We start from the raw sequence: 26816 nt of genomic DNA on the forward strand, positions 1-26816 counted from the left end.
CCCGCCCCCATAAAAAACCACTGGCTACAGCGCTTGTGTTTGGAATAAGCACCCAGGTGTGTAAGGTCCCGATGACATTGTTTAAATACAGGAGGTGGGCGCATGGGTCTCCCTTTTAAAGCTTTTGGAGGCTCGGGGACCACCAACTCCCCAGGAATTCGTTCATACAAAAGGAGGGGGGCACACAGGACCCCTCTCCTCAGGCTTTATAAGCCCCAGGGACCACCACCTCCCAGGGGCTAAACAAACATTGATGGGCGGAGTGCGGAGCTCCCCCAGCCCCGGAGACCACCACCTCCCCAGTACTAAACAACTACTAATGGGGAAAACCAAGGATCCCTCCGGGCCCCGGGCCCCGGGAATCACTACCTACCCGGGCCAATATTTAAAACAATATACAGGATGCACATGGAACATTGGGCCCATGGGCCACCACCAACTTCCACAGGGTTAAATACAAATTCATGGACCCCCCCAGGCCCTGGAAAATACCACCCCGTGGTTAAAATGACAGTAATGGGGGGCCTGTCTACCCACGGTCGTCACTTTTTTTCGATAGTCAGTATGCTAGGAAAGGTGAATATTGGTTGTGGCTTGTCTAAAGTTCTATTGGAAATTAACATGGGTAAAACGCGTTTTGGGACCACTCTTTATTCTCAGTCCCCGCCTGACAGATCACCCCGAAACTTTCAAGACAGCAGCTGAAGTGAGTGGCAAACTAGTTTTGAAAGTTTTGTGAGGATTCATCAAATAACGTCTAAGTTATTGGAAAATGAAAAAAATCTTTTCCTATGAAAACTACATCTTAACTGTAAATACCTACTGGCAACCGCCACCTACGTGGGAAAACCTACGGGGCTGCCTTGTGACTACTCAGTTCAAACATATAAAATAGGTAACATGCCATATTTCTGTCAGTGGCATGGCGCTCAGGTTAATTTATTGCGCTTCTTCCTTGTTCTCCATACGCCAAATGTGAGGACTAAGGGTCAGATGTGGTCTTTTACCCACTGACGGCAGCTCCAGGATTGATCTCTGCCCTGCAGATTCAGCAGAACTTCCAATCAATTGCGGTATCTGATCACCTTCCTTGATGCGCAAATGTGAATCTATATGGGTGGGACTCCTTCCTTCTGCAACAGTCAGGTCAAAGGTACTAATCTCTCCTATCTGGCCTGCATTTTAAAATGTTACTCACATATGAACTTACCTTGAAAAAACAAAAGACAAGAGGCGTTTGGCAAAACAGGAACAATTTGTTTATTCAAGCACTACGGCCAGGAGCACACATACAGAAGCAGGTCTGAGGACTGCCTCAAAGTACAATCAATCTGAAGAAGGTTTTATACATTTCTTTGGCTATCATAAAGTGTTTCTGTCAATCCTTTTTTGGTAAAAGAATGTCAGCCTTTTCTTTGTGGTCATAAATAAGGCCCCTGATAACAAAGGCAGGTGCGGTTTGACCTTACGTGGACACAATGGGGCCAGTGGGTAAAGTGTTCAGATGTCTGGCATGAGGGTCGTGTGATCACTGTGTATGCTGTGTCATGATTGGCTGTGTGTTGGCTGTGTGTTCCTAACTTCATGTGGCATCTGACTTTATGGTATTTTGGGGATGCACACACGCCTCCAGCCATATTTGCTTTATTGGGGTGGCAGGCCAATCTCCCTGGACCATTGTGGTGTCGCTACACTTATCTGACTGATTGACAAGAGTTTCCTGTCCACACATTTGTCTGCCAGCTATGTGGCACTCCACCCGTGACCTGTCAATCAGTAAACTCAGGCCTAGGTCTCAGCAACTGCCTGACCACATACTTCTGGACCGGGGTTGATAGAGAGTTCATGATAGGTGAATTTGATAATAAAGATGATCAAAAAGTGTCTTTTAAGGACGAGCAGAACACCCTCCACAAACCCAGCCATTAAAACATAGTGAATTGAAGCCATCAAAGGACGGTGCTTCGCTTGAGGCGGCAGTCGTAGGCACTATGGTGCAAATGTTGAACAATGTGGCTATTGAGATGCAGGACCACATCTCTTTGACCTTATGCCTTGCCCCAGTTAAATTGTGCTCAAATTACGGCAAGCCAAACAATGGTGTGCCGTGGTGGACAAAGAGGGTCCGGTCCATGAAATCCGATGTTCAAAGCGCTCCATGAGGTCTACTATAGCAGAGAAAACACGAAGACGGCAAACCCAACCAGCTAACTATGGAGATTGATGACAAGGACATATTCCTCATCTCCTTCACAAACTACTTCCACTCCACAATGGGATGCAACTGCTAAATTGATGCATGCACAAATTTCCTGACGGTGGAGATTGTAAACACAACAACCTTCAAGCAGTACCAGTCTAAACTTAAGAAAATCTAGGCAGCATTCCCAAATCTAGGCAGCCTTCCCAAATCTGTCAAAAAGGACAACAGAACCCCCCTTTTAAGACCCTGGCATAAAAGCATTAATAGATGAGGGGGGCATCAAGCACTGAAAGATCATCCCTTTGTAGCCCCAAGCCAACAGGAAGGTTGAAGATTTATGCATACACAGAATGAGAGACTGAATATGGTTGTAGAACAGAATGCCAAAATTGAATGGGCAATACATCATTTTTGAGGGTATATCGACTTCTACTCACTGCACCACACACTATGCCCCTGCATAATCCCCTGTTCGGTTGACACCTATGGCATCGTATGAGTGTGTACAACAAAGGGGAGCACTCGAGAGCCTGGCCGCAACATGGCCATCACTCTGTGAGTCTCTGACGGCTGGAGGAATCCTCCTGCACTTATCTACCCTCGCATCTTGGTACCTAATTGCAGCTGATCCTGCTGCACCAGTGAAGTCGTCCTTTACAGATGCCTGATGTGCTAGGATGATTATGGCTGCGGCGGAGGACCTGCGGCCTACAAGGAAAGCGGCTGGGTGGAGGGCCGATGTGCAGGTCCAGCCAGGGAAGCAGAGATGGCCTGACCAGTGTGCTGCCATGAAATATTCAAGTAACCCCCTGCTGAGAGCTGGTGCGTGCTCAGGGGGACCCTACAAGGCGGCGGCTTAATGGACAGGGAGGGGCAGGCTGCCTGAGTGCAGCTGCTGTCGGACCTGCGGGTGCCGCTGGATTTGTGGGTGAGTCCTTTGGGCCTGCTCGGTCGATGGGGACCTAGTGCAGGATAGCCCGAATGCCGCCCAATGAGCCGCAGCTGGTTCAGTTGTCACACAAGGTGGGAGCCGGTCCATGCAGGGAGAGAGCTCGTGCCACAGTGGAACCAGGAAGACTGCAGGAAGGGGACAGACCCATGCCGCGCAGCCTCATTCAGATGAGGGAGCCGATCTGGGGCCTGGCCCCAGAGAGACTGTATTGTGGGGGCTGCTTGGAGGCCAGTGCCCAGAGTGGGGGCCCTCTCACTGGAGGTGGACATTTGAAAAGCAGGGTCCCCCAAGGGACATGAAGCCTGAGGCAGCATCAGGGGGAACTTCCTTCACGGTCCGGATGCCATGTAGTCCAACTGGGGCCAAGCTCTTGAGTAGCTGACTGCCTGCATGCCAATGATATACTACCTCACCTCAGTGGTGCTGGGGGCTGCCTCTGCAAACTAACTGGCACCAAATGCTTAATAGGAAACTGTCCAACTACCTGCCATGAAACGGTCTGATCTGCTGGCTCTGGGGGCCACTACTGTAAACTACCTGCATCTGGCCTGCTCGTGCCCCTCCAGAGTGGATCGTCGCTTAGTGGAGACACAATTGAGCCAAGCGGTCTGCTTGTGCCCCCGGGGTTGGATAGGTCAGGGGAAGCCAGGACCGCACCGCGGATTGGCTGACGGTGCATAGGACCTAAAGATCCTCGTCGATTGCTGGTTGCTGACGCCTCCTCGACTTCAAGATGGAGAAGGCTGCATGGCAAACAGACCAAGCTGTCCTTTAAGCAGTGAAAATAGACGTGCACTGCAGACGCACCCCTAGAGAACCAATACTACGCACGGGGTGCACTGAGAGCTCACCCAATGAGCCTGATATACAAGCTATGTCCTTATACTAAGAAAAACACGCTGACTGCCATTGATAGTAAAATAGATCTGCTCACAGATAGGTTCGACCACCTCAAGGAGAAAGTGGATAGTCATGACGAGCACATCGGCCAGCTAGGGCTACACAAGTCGCTGGTGGAGGCCAATAAAGCAGTGCTAAGTGAAAGACTGGTACAAATGGAAAGGTGTAGGAAGTTATTCCAAACACAAATGAAGATTTGGAGGCTCAGTCAAGTAGAAACAATCGAATGATAGGAATCCACCCCAATGGGCCGTATGGAGGGCTTTGTGGAGTGGATGCTCCGCACTCTCTTTGGGAAGGAGCTCTCTGCAGTGTGCATAGTATAAAGGGTGCATAGATCACCAGGTACTCAACGCCAGCCTGGAAAATCGTCCCGCCCTATAATTGCTCGCTTATTAAACTACAGGGACACAGGCAGTGTCCTATGTCAGCCAGAGACAAACAGACATTCAGCTACCAGGGTAGTAATGTGTTCTTTTACCCCAACTTCTCAATGGTAGCCCAAACATCCAGAAGAGATTTCCTGCCCATCAAGCGATCCCGTCTCAAGACCGACGCCAAATACTTCCTCCTGTATCCAGCCAAACTACATATCTTCCATGCAGGGAAAAACACGTACTTCAATGATCCAAAGGTGGCAGACAAATTTGTTAAAGGACTCCCACTGACAGCAGACAGACAGCATGCTGAACCGAACAATGCCAACTCAGGCCACATCAGTGACAACGACTAACAACAGGCACAACTACGTGCTGCCCTCGAGCGAGTGGCTGCGCATTGCCCAGGTACTGGGTCAGGCTGGCGGGGATACCCAGTGGGTCGGCCTTGCTGCCTGGGTCTCTGGTCACAGCCCAAATGAAAATGTTGCTCTGGGTATATCGCTGCATTGCGAGTAGGATCTGCTGATCAACTGCCTCCTCTGGCCACCCAGCCTTCCCCTAGCTGTGAGTGTGCCAGGGTGCTAGTTTGCCCTCGTGGGATGATTTCCTAGCTGTTTTTACAATGTTGGCCACTTGATGCCATTGTTTGGGGTGGGATGTCTGCATTCAGCCTGGCTGGGGGGCTGTATGGGTGCGGGTGGGTGTTGTTTGGTAATGTTGATTGCAACAGTTGGTGTGCCTTTTCCACCTCTTTCCCTTATTCCCCCCTCCCTCTGCCACGTGGCGCACAGCTAAAGGCTTGAATGTGAGCTTCTATCTGATGGCAGGGCTGCTGCCCCTGCACGCTTCACCAGCACTAGCATGGCAATACTGAACTGTATTACGTGGAATGTCCATGCCTTGAATGATAGACGTAAGACGAAACTTGTGATTGTGTTCCCGCCGTGGCTCGGTGCTGATATTTGCTTCTTGCAAGAGTTGCACCTGATGTAACTCACTGTACCGCGATTATGGGCGGGCTGGATAGGGGAGCGACACGTTGTGTGTTACTCAAACTATGCCCAGGAAGACGAAATTCTCATCAGGGACTGCCCTGGTGCATTCACCAGGCCCTCTGCAATAAACAGGAGCGATATGTCTGGTTCCCTATAGGGACATGCGCTACGGTTTATATCTATTTACGACCCCAATGTGGATGATCCCACCTTTCTCACTGAGGTATGGTGACTTGCGGGCACGTTGAGCCCTGGTGCGATCATTTGGGGGAGGAGGAGATTTTAATGTGGTGTTAGACCCACTAATAGATCGATCTGGGGACTCTCTATGTCCTCACCCATGGGCAGCTTCTCTGCTACAAGCTATCACTGCTGATAATGAAGTTATTGATCTATGGCAGATCAGGCATGGTGCTAGCGAAGAGGGAAGGTGCATGACCTCAGCTTACATGACCTGGTTGCACACGGACTATTGGCTAGCAACGCGTAGGGGGGATGCTTGGAACAGCAAAGTCTCCCACCTGCCGCGCACTCAATCGGATCATGCCCTTGTACTTTGTAGGGTTTCCCCAAACGAGTTTCATTCATGTGTCTATATATGGCGTCTGCCAGCATGTAATTTGCAGGACCAGGGGGTTCAGGGAAGGTATCCGAACGTCCATTGTGGAATATGTTGGCATGGTGGATTCCCACTCAACCGTTTGGGAGGCATACAAGACTGTGATACGAGAGGCATGTATAGCAAAGCAGACAGGTGTATTGCGAGCGCTGCATAGTGACCTAATGCGCTGTGAAACCGAAATTCATGAGAAAGAACTTACAATTTATGCAGACAGCGGCTCGCCTACGTTGGCCAGCATACAAAGCAAGCTTAATGAGTTAAAGAAAGCAGCACAGCGGGAAATACTTTACTTATGGAAAGAGGCGTGCGCCAGATGATATGGGGAATGAGATGGGGAAGGTAGGACGCTGGCTGCCATGACCCAGGGCCAGCGACTATATTACTGAATTCGGATGGAGGACGACGATATTGTGACCGGGCTGCCTGCTGTGCAGAGGGAGATGACCAATTTCTATTCCTCGCTGTACACAACACTCTGACCCGACATGCCATCAGATCTTAACTCATTTTTTGACTTAGAGCAATTGTTCTAGGTGGAGAATGGTAACCGCAGGTACCTAGAATAGTCGTTCACAAAGGAAGATGTTGTGCAGGTTATTAGAGCCATGCCCAGCAATAAAGCCCCAAGTCTAAATGGACTTACGGCTGCTTTTTATAAAGAGAATGCGCCTCTTTTGTCACTGCACCTTATTAGCATGTGTGGGGAATCTCTGGAACACAAAGTGTTGCCCCAGTTCCTGCGAGAAACTAATAGAGACTATTCTGAAGCCAGGCAAAGACCCACAGCGATGCAAATCCTACAGACCACTATCCATGATTAATATGGATAATAAAATCCTAGCAAAACTGATTGCCTCTCGACTGCTCCCTCTCATAGTGCAATCGGACATATCGCGTTTTGTGCCAGGGCGAGCCATGTCTCACAATCTCCACATCTATTTGCACTCTCATAGACCATCAAACCCTCCCTCAGTGCTGCTGTAATTTTTTGTGATGCCACTAGGGCATTTGATCCCCTCGAATGACCATACCTCTTCGCCCTGTTGGCCCAGCTGGGACTCTGCCCCAACTTCATTAGATTAATAAGCTTCCTTTATGAAAAACCCATGGCATGCCTCAGAGTTAATGGGGTGATCTCGACCCCTTACATGGTGTTTTCCCTCCGGGTCAGGGCTTGGTGGTCTTCCCCCGTTGGAGGGAGGCTGGCTGAAAAAGAGTTGGTTCCCTCTTTGATAGAGAGTGGCTGATCCCATTTGCGCAGGTCCGACTTGACTATGGCCTTTTACCTACTGACGCGGACAAATTCCCCTATAGGCATCTGGGTCACTGGGTCACTATGCCCGCTAACTTCTCCCACATGTCCGGGCCTCGAACCAGCTTTGAAAGCTGGTTGGTCCGTAAAAGCGACTACTGTCGCCTAGTTTCTGAATTGTATGCTATGTTACTGGTGGACCAAACTCCAAAACGCACTGTTGGACAGGCCTCGTGAAGGGGCCGCTCCCTCCCTGCATAATAAGACCCGAACACCAGCTCTCCCGGTGTCACCAGACGAACCACCCGGGCAACCCACAGAAGCAACCCGCAACCCGTCCCCAACGGGACGCCTGCTCCCGAACACCACGACACCGGCTGTCCCGGGCCTCCGTCAGCACCATTGCCCCGGCCCAGCCGCCATCTTGGACACTGCACCACGAGGCCGCGTGGCAGCAGCTCGACCCCAACCCTGGGCCTGGCCAGGCCCCGACATCGAGGCACCACCATCCACCCAGGAGGTGAACGGACCACTTGGCAGGTCAATGGGAGAGAGGAGTGTCGATGGCTCTCCCCCGCCAGGTGCCGATCGCCCCCAGCCTCCCCGGGCACTGGCTCCACCCCCCTGCTGGGTGTCTGGACTCCCTCATCCCGGACCTCCCGACCTCCAAGAGCGAGGGTCCGGACATCAAAGGAGGCCAGACCTATAACTGGGGCAGCTCCAGAGCAGGAAGGCAGTTGTATCCTGGAGTCGAGAGACACCTTGAAGAACTCATCCTTGACGGACTGCTGGCGCTGCCGCAGCCCTGCCTTGTGAATCATCGATCCTGCCTGCTGGCGCTGCCGCGGCCTTCTGCAACCTACACCTTCGTCGGGACCTGCTGGCGCTGCCGCGGCCCATCCTTGTGAACCATCGTTCCTGCCTGCTGGCGCTGCCGCGGCCCTCTGCAACCTACACCTTCGTCGGGACCTGCTGGTGCTGCCGCGGCCCATCCTTGTGTGAACCATCGCCCTTGCCTGCTGGCGCTGCCGCGGCCCTTCGCAATCGAGACTGATCATCCTAGCCTGCTGGCGCTGCCGCGGCCCGACCTTCCAGAACTCCGAGCTCGAGGATTGTGAGCTAACCATCTTGCCACCCCCGTACCAGACCGGTACCAAGACTGTCCTGCTACCCTTTCCCCCTCAGAGACTAGAATTCAGAGGACCCTCGTGTCCCGACCTCACTGTACCGTTGATAACTTGCCCTCAAGAATCGTATATAAAGAGTGTTGGCCTCATCCTTGTGTGGTGTCCATCTGTGGGGGGGAAGTTACTTGTCTGTACGATCGCTGGAGACGGCCCTCACCGGAGGCCTCTCCCCCTGTTCTCGGCCGACCCTCCGGGTCCCTATCTAACACGCACGAAGGCGCAGGTTCGCTGGGAGACGGAATTGGGTAGGCCGCAGACATTATTATTATTATTATTATTATTATTGGGTTTTATAAAGCTCGTAGTCACCCGTAAGTATCCCAGCGCTAAGATCCGATCTGATCAGAGGGAGACTCGGGAGGGTGGGGGGAGGGGGGGTTGGGGAGATCAGGGGAACAAGTGTGTCTTCAAGGAGTGGGAATACATCCTATGCCGCATTCACCACACAGCGCACAATACAGCGGGGGTGGAAGCAGCTTTCAAGCTATTCTCCTATTGGTATTACACGCCTGCCTGCATCCAGAGTTGGGACAAGAGTAAGACAGATCACTGCTGGAGGGGATGTGGGATGACAGGGACTTTAGCGCATTTACTGTGGCATTGTTCAAAACTTCAACACTATTGGACTGAGGTTCATGATAACATAGTCAAGGTTTTTGCCATAGCACTGCCCAGAGCTCCAGAGTATACACTACTTGATCTTTCACATCCTAAGGTTTTTCCACTAAAATCCTTGCGGGATAGGCAGATAGCTCTCGCACTTTTGGCTGCCCGGCAAGTCATCCTAGCTCTGTGGGGTACAACCTCAGAACCTGACCAGCTATCATTGATACATCGCTTATGGCACCTGCTAGCAATGGATCGTATGTCCATGAGAGTGGCGGGAGTAGGTGGGCACCCTTTTTGGACTTGCTAACGAGAGATATAATGGAAATTACTTGCCCCAAATATTTGCAGATTCTTCAACTAATACCGTTGCTGCCCAAACCTCAACAATGATCGACGGCGACTGCTGCGCCCAATTTGCCTTAGTAAGAACATAAAGTCTTGTAGCGAAGCATCAGCATTATGTCTGTCCAATACCACCACAATGATCTTGGCAAGACTGGCGAAATTCATCCATCAAATCAGGCTGGCCTTAAAAGCTGTGGACCACAGTGGACAGGATCCATCCAAGCAGCATCTTTGACAGTGTCCCATCCACACGCCTTCTACCAAGAAATCAACGCACCTAGTAAGACACTTAATGCACCGTGTAGAGCCCCCTCCCCTGCCCTCCCCTGCCCGCCGTGTCGCATTTTTTTTTATTCGAAGCCTAGTGTTTGAGCTGCTTCTCCTCCTCGCCGGACTGGAGTCCAAGAGCACTTGCTGCTGGTCCGGGCTGGCCATCGGCCCTCTTTAGGGGGACGGAGAGGGCAAGGATGTGTTTTATAAAACCATGGCAGCCTCTACAATGACGTGTAAGGCAACCCCCTATTTACATACCCATATAATAAAAGGCAATCTATTAAAGCAGCTGCTGTGTCTGCAACGTCATTTCAATGAGTAGTAATAACATGGCACTGCCGTGTCTATTGCTGTCTGGTTTGCTGTGAGAAACAATGCACTGTGTTCTCGAATACAATAACGTCCGTGGACGAACTAAATAAAATGTACGTATGTGAGAGGTAGCATACACTTCCAGAGCCCTGCATACCCTTTTATGTTTCACGCTGTGGGCGACTCTTCCTTACGGATGTCTGTTTTTAGCGCTGTGAGGGCTTTTATTCATTTAAATTCAGGCGCAGCCTTATTTTTCCATGCTCTATTTTACGAGCCCCACAGAAAAAAATATTTGTTTTTACCCTAGAAAAGTGAAGAATTTGTTTTTGTATCAATATTCATTGGCTGCAACTGCTAGAATCTGTCACACGCTTGTAAACGCACCCTAAACGTAAGTTCGATTTTAAAATATTAATTTGAAGTGCACTTTACCAAGTAGACTTATAACTCGCAAAGATATGGGTAGCAAAGAACTCGCACAGTGCAGTTCGTTCAGCTGTTTTGTAACTGAACAATTCTTGCCCCCTTTTGTTTGGAAAAAAAAAGTTTAGAATACAGTTATCTCGCACCGTCTTTAACTGAGTTCTTGCATTGCCTTACTTCTGGGGCACTTTAAAATAGAATTAATGGATGACTCCCAGGGTAGAAACTATATTCATTTTGCCTTCTGGTTTGATGAGCATTCTTTGCAGAGATGGCGTACTTACTCCTGCCTAGCGCCAATGTGACATGTCTGGGAGCACTATTTCGAATTACTGATTCGATTCCCTCTGTTCCAACCCAGCCTCACCTCCTTCGTAGGGCCCAACAAGTAGGGTTGAGTTTGACATAGTAAGGGGCCTTGTAAAGCTCCAGTACGCTTTATAGAAATATAATCTTCGCAGGGCCTGATACACTTTCTCTGACTGTCGCAACTATTCACCCATTTATCTACGCCCGCTGCATACTTCCTGTAAGACAACTGGAGTTCAGTTTTCGAGTGAATGCTGGGCTCACATTGGCAGGTGATCTTCCTCACTCTCACTCATCCTCACTCACCCTCAACCCCTCACCCTCACTCACCCTCAACCCCTCACCCTCACTCACTCACCCTCAACCCCTCACCCTCAACCCCTCACTCACCCTCACTCTCACTCATCCTCACTCAACCACCCTCAACCTCACTCACCCTCAACCCCTCACACTCACTCACTCACCCTCAACCCCTCACCCTCAAACCCTCACCCTCACTCACCCTCAACCCCTCACCCTCACTCACCCTCAACCCCTCACCCTCACTCACTCACCCTCACTCACCCTCAACCCCTCCCCCTCGACCCCTCCCCCTCAACCCCTCACCCTCACTCACCCTCACCCTCACGCACCCTCAACCCCTCACCCTCAACCCCTCACTCCCCCTCACTCTCACTCACCCTCACTCAGCCTCAACTACTCCCCCTCACCCTCACTCACCCTCACCCTCACTCACCCTCAACACCTCACTCACCCTCACCCTCACCCTCACTCACCTTCACTCACCCTCAACACCTCACCCTCAACCTCAACCCCTCACCCTCACCCACCCTCACTCACCCTCAACCACTCACCCTCACCCTCACTCACCCTCACCCTCACTCACCCTCCCCCTCACCCTCACACAGTGCAATAGTTCTCAGACCATTTCAGTTAGAGCTTTTAGAAATGTTTATGGCTTTTTTTATTTGTAATACTTTAGCATTGGCTACAGGAAACAAAAATGCTAAACATTTACAAAAAAAAACCATAAACAATTCTAAAAGCACTAACTCTAATGGTGCGAGACCTATTGCATTTCCAATGCTTGTTATATACAAGAATTTGTTTTATTGTGGATCTTACTGTAATGATTTTAATTAATTACACAGTCAATAAAAAAATTGAAATTGAAATGGATCAGGAGTCAACGGCCCAGACTTAGGCAGCATGATCTATATAGCATCCCTTGTAATTTTGATTGCAATTGGCCCTTTTGTAAGAAGACGGCTGGTGGGGAGAGGGTGGGGGTGGTTTGGGGGGGATTCTTCTTTGTTTTTTGTTCCTTCATCTGTACTGTTGTCAGGTGATGTTCTACCTAGTGTTTGAAAATCCGGAAGTTGTGCTACTATTCAGAGACAGTCCTGCTTGCTATGCGGCCTGCCTCCGGGTTGTTGGCTATACACGCTGTGTCATGTACTATTTAATCGCTCTGCCGGCGTGATGATGTAGGCATGTAGGCATTTAAAAACAGTGCGTACAACAGAAGCTGGCTAGAAACAATGCTAACACCAGTGAAGTAAGAAGAGCATAAACAAACCATAGCAGGTGACCCAGTGCAATACAATAAGTTCCTAGGAAGTAATTTCCAGATACCTCTTCAATGTGATGTGTGGATGTCCTGTCCAGACAAGGGATGATGGTAAAAGTTGGCAAAACCACAAACCTATGAACAGTAAAGCTGTCTAACCCAACCCTAGGAGGACGTTGCGGTGGAAGAGCATGAGGATAGGACACCAGCCTGAGGTCTAGACCTTCTGCTTCCACCACCAACCCTGCAGACCTACCCTCATACACTAGGAATCCCCCGAGGTATAATTGTAGGTGCAACCTACAGTTTTAGCGGCAACTCACATGCGATATTCTGTATCAGCCTAATACATTTATTTTGTTTGAATTTAAAAGGGATGTAATGTTGTAAAGTATACTCTTCCAGAATGAGTATATTTAAAGTACTTTATTGGCAACTCTGCATCATCACTTTACCGACCTGTCTACAATGTATTTCCCCCAACGGTAGTTCCTCGTTCCTCGTTCCGTTCATTCTCAGTTCTACACAGTGATGTAGTATACATTCCAAACATGGAATGCTCCAACACCACAAATGTGCAACCCAATAACATGCCATGAGTAGTATGGCTGTACGGATCTCAAGGCTGGGCAGGCCTCATGGAAAGAATAAAAAAAGGCTAAAGGCACTCTGCCTCAGTTCAGGAATGTGATTGATGTGTGTCACTGCAGACTGAGTAAACCCCTGAATCTGAAGTATTGGACAAAATCTGATTCCATGCCACCCCCACCCCCTCCACCGCACATTTAATTGAATCATATTTGCATAATCATGGTCATTGTTTTATAGGAAAAAACATAAAAACTATATATGCTCCACAAAAAGCGTCTCTTATCTAAAGCCCATGAATTGAAAGATTCAGCGCCACTGACATGTAAGATGTGCAGTTGTTTAAGAGAAAGTGCTGCTGCTAATCGAAAGGCGAAATATAAACAATATATATGCATTTTAAATACATTCTCTAAGTATGCAGCTAAAAGAACGGAACGGCGGTCAAATAGTTTGGAGGAGAGGCCCTGTAATGTGGACACATACGCGGCATACATGCCAACATTTTGAACGTGGTAAATAGGGAGTTTAAAAAAAATTATATATATATATATATATATATATATATATATATATATATATATATATATATATATATATATATATATATATATGTATATATATATATATATATATATATATATAAAATAAACCCATTTAGGGCTTTAAAAACTGGACTCTCCCGCCGGAATCAGGTCTGTTGGGATCTTTGGCATTCATGTACACGGGTCAGACATTGCCTGAGAGAAAACAAACCTGCTTTATTAAAATGTGGATAAGCATGAATACATTGATACATAAAAATATTTTGCGCTATAATAAATACAAATGAGGATAATGAATAAGCAGATTGAAAATCAAGTCTGACTAACGGCCCTTCTAGTGAATTGCCTCTTCGCCGTGTTAATACATGTTTTTTTTAGCCTTGACTTCTCACTTTACATCTGAAGAGGATTGGCCTGTGAATGATGAAAACACGTACCGTGGGTAAATAACGAAACAGATTTGCCTGACTTCTCAGTACTGCGTGGGGTCTCGGGTGCACGATCTCTCCGCGCGGCGGTTGAACAATAGATAACGTTCGAACATAATACGCATGCGCTTACGACAAAAAAAAACCGCGCGCTGCGCACTAATTTCACTCCTACTAAAACCAACAACAAGCTTTCAACATGTAAACTACATTGAATTACTGGGGGCATCAAGGCAGTGCTTTAAATTGGATGAAAAAACTGTGTTGGTAGTCTCTCAAGGGGGCGTGATCATCATGCCCGGTAGATTAACCCCTCCCGTCGTCCCCCCCCCCCCTGCCCCCATCTGAGCGGCATTCGCTTCCCTACTGCTACTTTACGCGCTGCTACACACGGGGCTGATTGAATCTCTCCAGCATCCTGACGAGAGAAGCATTTTGCTCAAGTTTAAGGGTTATGCCTGCACTAGATTGTTTTTATACATAAAAGTTATTATGTTCATTTCTAATAATGAATATACAATGCTTGTGTTATTTGTAGAGCCTCCCTTAATATTTACTCTGATTCAAAGAATGTATGTAATATAAACAGGATTTTGTGGAACAGACAACAGTAAAACATATATTATGTGACATGTGAACAAATAGTACAAAGAACAAAGCGACAGAATTATCTCGGAAGCTCCAGAGGGAGAGTAGTCCGTTGGAGTCCTTTATTATGTCAAACAGCCAGCCGGCACGTGTTTCATCGCTATTGCGAATCCTCAGGGCTATAATGGCTGTGTCAAAACCAGAAGGTCGCGCAGCTGGTGATAATTCCAACCCAGCCGGGCCCATAACCGACCGACAACCCAGCTTGGAGTCGGGTACAACTTCCATAATATTCAAGAGGACGCCAGAGTCTCCATGTATCAGAGGCCAGGTAGCAGAGTGTGGTCTCACCGGGCTGCGTTCCTGTTTGGACGTCCAAACAGGAAAACGGCCCGACTCCAAGCTGGGTTGTCTATAACCACTAAACCCCTTGAGACCATTACTGATTACAAATGACATAAACCAACTATTTCAAGACCACCCAGTCTTTTGACGTCTGCTTCATCTCGGGACACCATACAACCGCTATATACTGTTTGGAGAACAGTCCCCTGATTCTTCCTCATCTCGACGGTCACGGGCCCGGCTGGGTCAGAATTATCACCAGCTGCGCGACCTTCTGGTTTTGACACAGCCATTATAGCCCTGAGGATTCGCAATAGCGATGAAACACGTGTCGGCTGGCTGTTTGACATAATAAAGGACTCCAAGGGACTACTCTCCCTCTGGAGCTTCCAAGATACTTCTGTCGCTTTGTTCTTTGTACTATTTGTTCACATGTCACATAATATATGTTTTACTGTTGTCTGAGTGCATTGGGTAAACCCGTAATCTCTAATGGTAGCTCTAATGTTAATTCACCTTCACGTCATTGCAGTAGATTGCATTATACTTAATGTGGGAAGTATTTTCTTGAATTGATCAGAGACTGGGTGCAAAGTGAGGCATTATTATAATAATGCATCGTTGAGGTTGATGGTTTTGGAGTCGAACGGCTTTTATATCAGTTCCTTTACATCCCACTCACTTGTATCTTTACATGCAGTAGTAGCCAGATGCCCAAATGTCGTTAGAATACAGGCAGAACACTGGGTCATGTGAAGTTGCCTTTCACTTTTGGACGCTGTGTGTTTGCTGTGGATCACTGCAATAAAACGTTTCTCTTTTCATAAAGCAACCACATTTCAGTTCTGTGCCCTTATGTAGTGTACAGATGGTAAACTTCAGGGTATCCTTTATTTTTTATACATTTGCAGTGGTTGCATCCCTTCTTCCTCAGCTTGCTTAGCTGGCAGAATGTTGTTGCAGCGATGACTAGGAGTTGATTATAGTTGAGCTTTTTTCTTTCAGTTAAACAATGAAGTAACATTCATTCGGCATAGATTCAGGATGCAGGCTGCCTCCCTGCCAACATTTTAGGCATCCCTGTTTTTTAAGCCTGTTTTTTTATAAATTAGCAGTACAAAGAGCATATATGCTAAAAATGTAAACTGTATTAATTGCAGTGTTTTTTTCTACTGCTTAATTTGAAAGGAAACGTGCTGGGGATATTATCAGACAGCAATTGTCTGCTGCTGCGGAGTGTCACAACCCACCAGTTTATATGGGAAACATCATTTACCACGAAGGCATTACCACTACTCACGTTTACCACGTGACACTTACCACGCAGGGTGCCTTCCACGCAGGGTACCTTCCACGACGTCTTTACCACGGGCTAGGGGGGAGACGTGGTATTCCTTCAAGTCGATCTGCGTGGGCATGGGGGGGCAGAGGGAGGGGGGGGGGGGCTCGGAGGGGGGCTGGGGGGGGTCTCCCCCCCCAAAAATAACAAGCAGGTTACTTTAACAAAAAAACGAACATAAATTTAAAAGAAAGAGGAAAGAGCCTCCCCCAAAGACGTGCCGTGTACGTCAAAAAAGCAGTCCTTTTTTTATTTTGGTATACGTGTTTTGACGCTTGTTTCTATGGAGGATGGAAGTAAGGGCTCGTGGAGAAAGACGTGCAGGTAAGACGTTTCTACTCGTAGTAAAATGCTACGTTGTAAATACCAGCGTGGTAAAGCCACTTGCGAGGTAAAATTCGCGTGGTAAAGCCATGCGTGGTAACTGAAATCGTGGTATAATCATATATTCGTTTATATGTAGCATTGCGATCTCTGTTTATTTTGAGACGGAAATGTGCTGTGGCTTTGGACATGCAGCATCTTCACTCGAAATATTTTTGTAGGTTAGCCTGTTTAAAAAGACGACCATAGGCCTGGTTTACCCCACCTTTGCTCTTTACCAAACTATAACGACAAACATAGCGATTTACTTAGCCTTTCCAATGAGTGCAAATGCATCTGTTCCCAGCTAGCTTGAACAAGTTAAACATGCCTGAAGTACTCTTTTAGGGACTAGCAGCGCTTAGGAGAAAATACATATGACCAAAACAGTACACCTACAGTGGAGCTACAAAAAATTATGTGTACCTACAATACTTGGCTACGGCCACTTTCATAGTGCCTAATTTGCAGAATATAAAGGTCCGGCTCTTTAATGAGGCAGCAGCTATACACTGCGTGTGTTTTATTTACCCTGCTTAACACAAAGCTCACGAACAGCACAAATGGGGAGGGGATAGTGTTTAAAGGTTAAACTTGCATATGTGCACATTTTTAAAACATGTTTCATTGTGTAATGGTAATGTATAAGCTCTAATTTTAGACGGAGCACTTAATATCTCTTTACACACGCAGAATATATATGAAGGAAACTGGAGTTATGCTATTTATTGTATTCTGTCTAGCTATAAATATGTGGGTAAAGTCGCTTACTAGTGCTTAATTTGTCTCAAATAGAGAGCCGGTTGTGAGAAGTTGGCCTGATATATAATGTTCACTATTCTAGTGAGCACTTTGTATCAGTCCAAACAACCCTTATGGTGATTGGTTGTAAGTCAACCTTATAGACCAGCTATCCTAGTAGCGTGGATACGAGCAGTCTTCGGGCTAAACTCTAGAGGGCGTGTTAAGCCAGCTGTTATACCATCACATATACCCCTTGAACACCAAGTGAAAGGACACCACACAAGTGTTATGAAAATAAACAGTGTATTTATTTAGATCACAACAGCCCTGTACTCTTTAAGAGGACAGGGTACTAAGCACACAACAAAACTCTTATAAAAATACTATAAGTTGCACAATTTACACAAATGCCCGAGGGGCACGGAAAACCATATACTATGGAAGTGGAATGCGAAATTACTAGCAGGTAAGTACTGTACTAATAGGCTTTGGAATCGCTAGGACTACGTTTCTGAACCTTCAGATTACTAGTAGGAGGCCTAGGGGACTCGGGTGCAGAGTGTGCACTCTCACGCGGGATGCGGGACAAAGTCTATGGGAGCTAGTAAAGACAAAGTTAGTGTTCTCGGGCGAACCCGATAAGGTAGGTCGAAAACGACAGTGGATCCTGACCCTTGGATAGTGAGGCTATGCTGGGGCACCGAAATGCCGAAGTTACCTAGCCCAGGGGCTGCAGCTGCATAGGTCTCAAAAGACGTCGGGAATCCTCGTAGACGAACCAGGAGCCTGAAGAAAGTAGTTGCTGGCAGGCGACCAGTAAAGATTGTTCGAGTGATCCAAGCCTGGATCGAAGATGGATGACACCTGAAAGCAGAGGGGACTAAGTTCGTGACTACTAGCCAGTAGTCAGGTGGCACCAGGAGGGCACCGGATGGTAGTCACCTCGACTAGGTGAGTGGGCGACGCTGTGCTCTGCAGATCTCACGGACCAGGAGGCGTTGTTGGCGACCAGGATGGAGGTGCGAGCTGTCCCACGATGGATGATGCTGTTGACGTTGCTGGACCCAGGATTGGGGCAACAAGTCTTGGCAAATTCAAGCCCACGCGGTGGACCTAAAATGGCGTCTGGTGCGGACCAGGAGGGTCCGGGGTGCTCCTCTTTTGGAAGGGAGCAAGGGCCAGTCTGGAGCAACCAGACCAGCAGCAGTGATGTCGTCAGGCGTCGTTAAGAAGGCCACAAGCCAGAGGGCTAGTAGCCAAACAACGCGGTGAGCAGCAAAAAGCAGAAGGGCCCCACGCAGATCGTGGAGATGCTGGGAGGCTGGACTTCGGTGCTGGAGCTGCTCAGGGTCGGGGCTTCTCGGACCCCAAAGCACTCACCAGAGGATCCCTCGGCAGTCGTGCTGGATAGAAGTCGTGCAGTTCTGATGATGGCCGGTCTCTCGAGGTCTCGTCGCACCTATGGTTCTCAGCTTAGCTGTAGGGGTAGGTAGAGGTCAGAGGTGCCAGGGAAGCCGGGTCTCGTCGTGCTGGTCGGTCGGATTCCTGAGGAAGGACGTGCAGCAAACCGCAGAGTTCTTAGATGGTGCCTGCGGATGCAGGGTGACTACTCCTTAGCCACAAGGGAGAAATCTTGAGAAGAAGTCGAGAGTTCCTTTCGTAGAAAGTAGTTTCTTGATTCAAAGATGATCTAATTTGGAAGGGTCCCCGTTCCTGCCTTTATCCTAAAGAAAGGGAAAGTACGCGACTAGGTCCTGCCCTAGGGGTGGGACCAGGAAGGGGGGTGGTTACACCCCTCTCCCATGCCGGACTTTCCCCAGGCCAGGGGCTGGTGTGCCCCTGGAACTGGTTCTAGCCGGCAGATGCGTAGTGAGCACCGGGGTGCCACTTGCAGTCACCTTCCTGTAAAGCCCTGCCTACCCAGGATACACAAAACCCTGTCTGGGATGGTGCTAGCACCGCCCCTGATAGGAAACCCTTTGTCCAAGCTCTCCTCGCTGGAAGGACTCCCAGCAGCAGGAGGTCAGACTCGTGTCTGTGGTGGCAGCATCCATTTTGTGGAGCTGAGGCTTCAGTTAACTTTAACCGGGGTTCACAGTTACATACATGTTGTGTCCCTCTAGAAGGGTGGAATGCTAACCCCGCCGCCAGAATTGGCGAGGGGTTAGTATTCCAATTCGTATGACACCTTACTCGACATGTTTTGATAAAGCAATACCAAAGATAGCATTTAACCGCGAGGATTATAATGCACTTAAGAGTATATGGTATGCGTTATCATGGAACAGCTATTAGGACTTGGTTCCGCAAGCTGAAAACGGGCTCAGCTCATGCCAGAGCACCATTTCACACGATTCCAAGCACTCTGCCTTCAGGATTGTCAAGGCCTGCCATAGGAGTGACTGATAGGAATCTGTGTGTCCATTGTTAGGGTTAGATATAGGTATACTATATCTAAAGCAAGGGGTGATTACACCACCTTGCCCCAGCTGTCGTGCAGCCAGTTGTGTCCGATTTAGATGGCCATCCAGGGGTGGCATAATACATGCTTCAGCCCCTGGTAGGCCCTGGGTACACCTATGCCCTGAGTTACAGGGTCTGATAAGGTGGCCCAGTTCCAATTGGATAATGCACCTAAGGTACACATGTCAATTTAGTAAGAGAACAGCTAGGCTGTGGGTCTGATTGGCAGGCCCACAGCCAGGGAAAGTCGTAAACCAGTGAAACAAAAGCGAAAAATCTGGGTGATCATAGGATTGCAGACCCTACTCTCCTACACCGGTGTTTCCTATAGGCAGCACTATTACATTGGGGCGTTTTAGTTTGCAAACCAGCTTTTAAAGTCTTAATCTGCTTTCTAACTCATAATTTGGAAGAATAATTTTAGAAATATATACACAGCATAAATAATTGAGAACTTAAATGGAACTATTTTTTTCATAATTAAGGCTAAATATTTTGTGTTTTATATTAGTTTATATTTAGAATTGCGCTATCCCTGCTTATTTTGTGATGGGAAAGTATTGATGCTCTGATCTTGCAGCAGCTTCACCCAATCATTTTTGTAGTTTAGCCTGAGTAAAAAACGTACATAGATGTTTTTTACCCCACACTTGATGCAACACATTTGTATACATTGTTCAATATATGTGCATCACCGCTAATGTGTGTCTTACAACTCACACATGTATCCTCTTACCACTCAGTGCCACATAATTACACGCCACATAATTACACTGCACTCAATGCGACATACATTGCAAATACCACTCAGTGCCACATAATTACACTGCACTCAATGCAACAAACATTCCAAATACCACTCAGTGCCACATAATTACCCGCCACATAATTACACTGCACTCAATGCAACACTCTCCACACAATACCATTCATGTCCACATAATTATATGCAACATAATTACACTGCACCCAATGCAACACACACCCCAAATACCACTCAGTGCCACATAATTACATGCCACATAATTACACTGCACTCAATTCCACATACACTCCAAATACCACTCAGTGCCACATAATCACACGCCACATAATTACACTGCACTCAATGCAACATACATTCCAAATACCACTCAGTGCCTCATAATTACCCGCCACATAATTACACTGCACTCAATGCAACACACACTCCACACAATACCACTCATGTCCACATAATTATATGCAACATAATTACACTGCACTCAATGCAACATAAACTCCAAACAATACCACTCGGTGCCATATAATTATATGCTACATAATTACACTGCACTCAATGCAACATACACTCCAAACAATACCACTCAGTGCCACATAATTACACACCACAAAATTACACTCTACAGAATACAACATACATTCAATCCCCATATTACCACTCAGTGCCACATAATTACACGCCACATAATTACACTATTCTCATTGCAACGTAAATACACTCCACATAATACCACTCAGTGCAATATAATTACACACCTCATACTTACACTCTACTCAATGCAAATTAAATACACTTTATCTGTCTATCTATCTATCGCCATCACTCTATCGATCGCCATCACTCTATCTATCGATCGCCATCACTCTATCGATCTATCTATCGCCCTCACTCTATCTATCGCCCTCTCTCTATCTATCGCCCTCTCTCTATCTATCCCCCTCTCTCTATCTATCGCCCTCTCTCTATCTATCGCCCTCACTCTATCTATCGCCCTCACTCTATCTATCGCCCTCACTCTATCTATCGCCCTCACACTATCTATCGCCCTCACTCTATCTATCGCCCTCACTCTATCTATCGCCCTCACTCTATCTATCGCCCTCACTCTATCTATCGCCCTCACTCTATCTATCGCCCTCACTCTATCTATCTATCGCATCACCACAGCATCACTTAGCACCAACACAACAGCACTCAGGGGCACCACAACATCACTAGGCTCTACCACAGCATCACTGAACGCCACAGCATCACTCGTCGCCACCACAACATCACTCAGCGCCACCACAGCATCAATCTGTGCAACCATTCAACAACAACTGGTTCAAATATGTTCTCTCAATGTTTCAAGCTTTATTACAAATGTCACAAAAATATGTTAATATTTCACTACTGTTCTTGGATTTTCGTCACAATAAAAAACACTGAACATAATCTTCACAAACGTTATGTGCAAAAGCTATTAACATTATAAATTACAATAACTTTTATTTAAGTATTAATTATTAAAAAAAGTAAAAGCCATTTTTATTTGTAATATCAATATATCTAAGTCACGTTAATACAACACATATTGCATTACAAATGCTATAGGTGTCACAATTGCGAAAGTTAAAACTATTGGCATTGTAAATGAGAAAGCTATTAATTTTGCTATTTTCAAAACCAACACATAAAAAAATTGGACATTTACAATACCAATAGCTCAAACTTTCCTAATGTGTGACCTATTGCATTGCAAATGCTTGTTAGCTTAGGTGTTTTAAGCTATTTTTTTTCCAACAAACTTTATTGAGTTTTACCATGTAAGCCATCATTACAATGCATTGTAAATGAAGCGGATCTAAGAGGATACAACATAAGAAATCAACACATGTTGGTAGAAATCAGCAATCCCTGCATAATACCTTTACGTCTAATCATACTTCTCATTCCTAAGGTGTCTCCCAGCTCGGAACAAAACATGATATGCATAAAACAGTCACTAAGTGCGCAATTCCTTGCATGTGAGGGCCTTGCCTCTCTCCGATCTCTGCAGAAGCTACTAACTACCCCAGGTCATGGTGCAAGGAAAACATTATTCTTGCTACCACCCCCCCCCCCCCACCCACCCAACATGGGCTCGAACTGTTCCTCAAGTACCCACCCCCCCCTCTGGCATGCCACAATGAGAGTAAAACCATAGTAAAACATCCGCCCGCTTAGAGTCAATATTGTAAGGTGTGTCCTCCTCCCTCGCCCTGCTCGTGGGAAATGTGTGTTGTGGCGGCGGTCAAAGTGTATCAGCAGCTAGGGGCCCCCGAAGTATTCGTTCAGCTTAGCAGGCGTGAGGTATGCCCTGTGAAGTACGTAGAACTGTATTAATTGGAACTGAGCGTTACAGCAGCATTTCCAGGGTCTCTAAAGCGCATTTTCCCATGTTTTATCTGCTATTGGGTCCCCAAGATCTTCCTCCCATTTCTGGCGTAAAGCTGTTAGAGGTGGGCGCAGGTCCTCAGTTATTCTCCTGTAAAGGCTGACACTGCTTTGATGGTACCCGCTGCCATCACCACGTACTGGCAAGCCAGTGATGTGGTAGGTTCCATCAAGCCTGCCCCCCAGTGTTTTCTGACGGCCGCTGTGAGAGCAGCATGCAACAAGAAGTCCCCTTGTGGAAGATCATGTCCCGCGCGAAGTTCTTCAAATGGGAGGAGGTTGTTATCCTTGTAGGAGAGTAGGGTCTGCAATCCTATGATCACCCCAGATTTTTGCTTTTTGCTTCACTGGTTTAAGACTTTCCCTGGCTGTGGGCCTGCTAATCAGACCCACAGCCTAGCTGTTCTCTCTCTAAATTGACTCACATGTACCTTAGGTGCATTTACCAATTGGTACTGGGCTACCTTATCAGTCCCTGTACAGCATACCTTAGGTATCCAGGGCATAGGTGTACCGAGGGCCTACCAGGGGCTGCAGCATGTATTGTGCCACCGCTGGCTGGCCATCCAAATCTGACACAACTGGCTGCACGACAGCTGGGGCAAGGTGGTGTAATCACCCCTTGCTGTAGATATAGTATTCCTATATCTAACCCTAAAATGGACACCTGTATTCCTATCAGTCACTCCTATGGCAGGCCTTAACAATCCTGAAGGCAGAGTGCTTGGAATTATGTGAGATGGTGCTCTGGCATGAGCTGAGCCCGTCTGCAGCTTGCGGAACCAAGTCTTAATAGCTGTTCCATGATAACGCGTACCATATACTCTTAAGTGCATTATAATCCTCGCGGTTATTTGCCAACTTTGGTATCGCTTTATCAAAACATGTCGAGTAAGGTGTCATACGAATTGGAATACTAACCCCTCGCCAATTCTGGCGACGGGGTTAGCATTCCACCCTTCTAGAGGGACACGACATGTATGTAACTGTGAACCCCGGTTAAAGTTAACTCGAGCCTCAGCATCACAAAATGGATGCTGCCACCACAGACACAAGTCTGACCTCCTGCTGCTGGGAGTCCTTCCAGCGAGGAGAGCTTGGACAAAGGGTTTCCTGTCAGGGGCGGTGCTAGCACCATCCCAGACAGGGTTTTGTGTATCCCAGGTAGGCAGGGCTGAGAGGAAGGTGACTGCAAGTGGCACCCCGGTGCTCACTGTGCATATGCCGGCTTAAACCAGTTCCAGGGGCACACCAGCCCCTGAGCTGGGGAAAGTCCGGACAAGGGAGAGGGGTGTAACCACCCCGCTTCCTGGTCCCACCCATGGGCAGGACCTAGTCGCGTGCCAGCCCCTTTTTTTAGAATAAAGGTAGGAGCGGGCCCCCTTCCCAAATTAGATAATTCTGAATCTTGACTACTTTCCACGAAAGGACTCTTGACTATTTCTGAAGACTCTCCCTTGTGGCTAAGGAGTAGCCACCCTGCACCAGCGGGCACCATCTAAGCGCTTGCGGTTTGCTGCACGTTCATCCTCCGGATCAAGACTGACCAGCTCGACGAGACCCGGATTCCCTGGCATCTCTGACCTCTACCTGCATCATCAGCCCAGCTGTAATTCGTGGGTGTGACGAGACCTGAGGGACCGGCCATCTTCAAAACCTGCACAACACTTATCCAGCACGACCGCCGAGGCATCCTCGAGTGAGTGCTTTGGGGTTTGAGAAGCCCTAACCCTGAGCAGCTCCAGCACCGAAGTCCAGCCCCCCAGCATCCACGAGATCTGCGTGGGGCCCTTCTGCTCTTTGCTGCTCACCGCCTTGTCCGGTCACTTGCCTGCTGGCTAGTGGCCCTCCTGACGACGAACCACGACGATTACATCGCTGGTCTGGTTGCTCCAGACTGGCCCTTGCTCCCTTCCAAAAGAGGAGCACCCCGGACCCTCCTGGTCCACTCCAGACGCCATCTTGACTCCACCGCGTGGGCTTGACTTTGCCAAGGTTTGTTGCCCCAATCCTGGGTCCAGCATCGCCGACAGCAGACACCTTCGTGGGACAGCTCGCACCTCCAGCCTGGTCGCCGACAACGCCTCCTGGTCCAAGGGACAGCAGAGTCCAGCGTCGCCCACTCACCTGGTCGAGGTGACTTCATCCGGTGCCATCCTGGTGCCCACCTAATCACTGGCTAGTGATTAAGAACTGAGTCCCCTCTGCTTTCAGGTCGTCTCCATCATCGATCCAGCCTTGGATCACTCCGAACATCATCACTGGTCGCCTGCCAGCAACTTCTTCTTTCAGGCTCCATAGACTTCAACGAGGATTTCCGACGTCTTTTGAACCCTATGCAGCCGCAGCCCCTGGGCTAGGTAACCTGAGCATTTCGGTGCTCCAACGTAGGTTCACTATCTAAGTGTCCAGATCCTTTTTCGTTTTCAGTCCATCTAGTCAGATTCGTCCGATAACACTAACTTTACGAATACTAGCATCCATAGACTTTGTCCCGCATCCCGCGTGAGAGTGCACACTCTGCACCCGATCTCCCTAGTCCTCCTGCTCCTAACCTTAGGGTTCAGTAGTGTAGTCCTAGCGATCCTGAAGCCTCTGGATCTTGTTACTTACCTGCTAGTATTTCGCATTCCACTTTTAGAGTATATGGTTTTTCGTGACCCTCGGGCATTTGTGTAAATTGTGCAACTTAAAGTATTTTCTCAAGAGTTTTGTTGTGTGCTTAGCTCCCTGACTCATAAAGAGATCAGGGTAGACTTGTTATAAATAAATATCCTTTATTTTCATAACAACTTGTGTGGTGTCCTTTCACTTATGGTATAACAGCTGGCTTAACACGCCCTCTAGAGTTTAGCCTAAAGACTGCTCTTGTCCATGCTACTAGGATAGCTGGTCTATAAGGTTGACTTACAACCAATCATCAATAAGGGTCGTTTGGAATGATACACAGTGATCACTAGAATAGTGAGCACTATATATCAGGCCAACTTCTCACAATCCTCATAGAGGTCTCCCAGCGTCATAAGTCCCAATTCCTCCCAGGTCCGTATTCTTCCCCAATCGTCTCCAGGCGGGACTGCCATGCACATAGTTAGTGGAATTTCAGGTGCATAAAGCCTCCGGTTCCTCATTGTCCTAGCCAGGCGAAGCCAACACCGCCGGAGCACCCATACGTCAGTGGTGACCGCTTCCCTGCGCAGTGGTAAGTTAAGCAATACCCGGGACAGCCGGTCAAGGTCCGGGTCCATTAGGTGTTTTAAGCTATGGCCTTAATTACATCGAACACCCCCTTTGGAGAAACCGCACAGTTTTTTGATCCCACTTAAAGCCCTGACAACAACACAATGGCATAGTCACCTCACCTCCTAGCACTGTGCATCAAGCATGACTTCCAAGGTTTCAAATTAACTATGTGCAGAGGCATCTTGAACCCATCCCTTTGCTTTGTGAACCACAGCGAGGGGTGAGTTTCTGTTCTGCAGACGAAGGCTCGGCTCACATTGTGAAAAGGTGGGTGAGAGAGTAAGTGAAGAGATGGGTGGATGTCTGGATGGATTAGTGAAAGGGTGAATGGATGAATGAAATAGTGAATGGACGAATGATGAGAAAAAGAATGGGTGGATGGATGAGTGAAATGATGGATGGATGGATTGATGAATTTATAAGTGAAAGGGTGAATGGATGGACAGATGTGTGAAAGGGTGGATGTAGGGATGGATGAGTGAGTGAAGGGGAGGGTGCATGGGCAAAAGGTTGGATAAATGAGTGAAAGAGTGGATGGATCAGAGAAAAGATGTATGGATGATTTAAAGGATGGATGAGTGATAGGGTCAATGGATGGATTCATGATTGGATGAGTAGATGGACAGTTGGGTGGATGAAAGGAAGGATGGATGGCTA

At 47.8% G+C, this 26816-nt stretch overlaps 1 protein-coding gene across 2 annotated transcripts in view; it reads right to left on the bottom strand.

Annotated features, from left to right (window-relative positions):
- Positions 1 to 26816, bottom strand: part of BID (BH3 interacting domain death agonist) — a 353803-nt gene that overhangs the window by 240707 nt on the left and 86280 nt on the right. Inside the window, exon 1 of one of the 2 annotated variants that reach the window (XM_086952900.1) lies at positions 13906 to 13924. The exons of the other annotated variant lie outside the window; for it this stretch is intronic. The gene's annotated coding sequence lies outside the window, so the exon portion shown is untranslated. Of the gene's footprint in view, positions 1 to 13905; positions 13925 to 26816 lie in introns of those variants that run through there. 2 annotated transcript variants of the gene reach the window in all.

Source organism: Lissotriton vulgaris, chromosome 1_2 (genome assembly GCF_964263255.1).
Source record: "Lissotriton vulgaris chromosome 1_2, aLisVul1.2, whole genome shotgun sequence".
NCBI lineage: Eukaryota > Metazoa > Chordata > Amphibia > Caudata > Salamandridae > Lissotriton > Lissotriton vulgaris.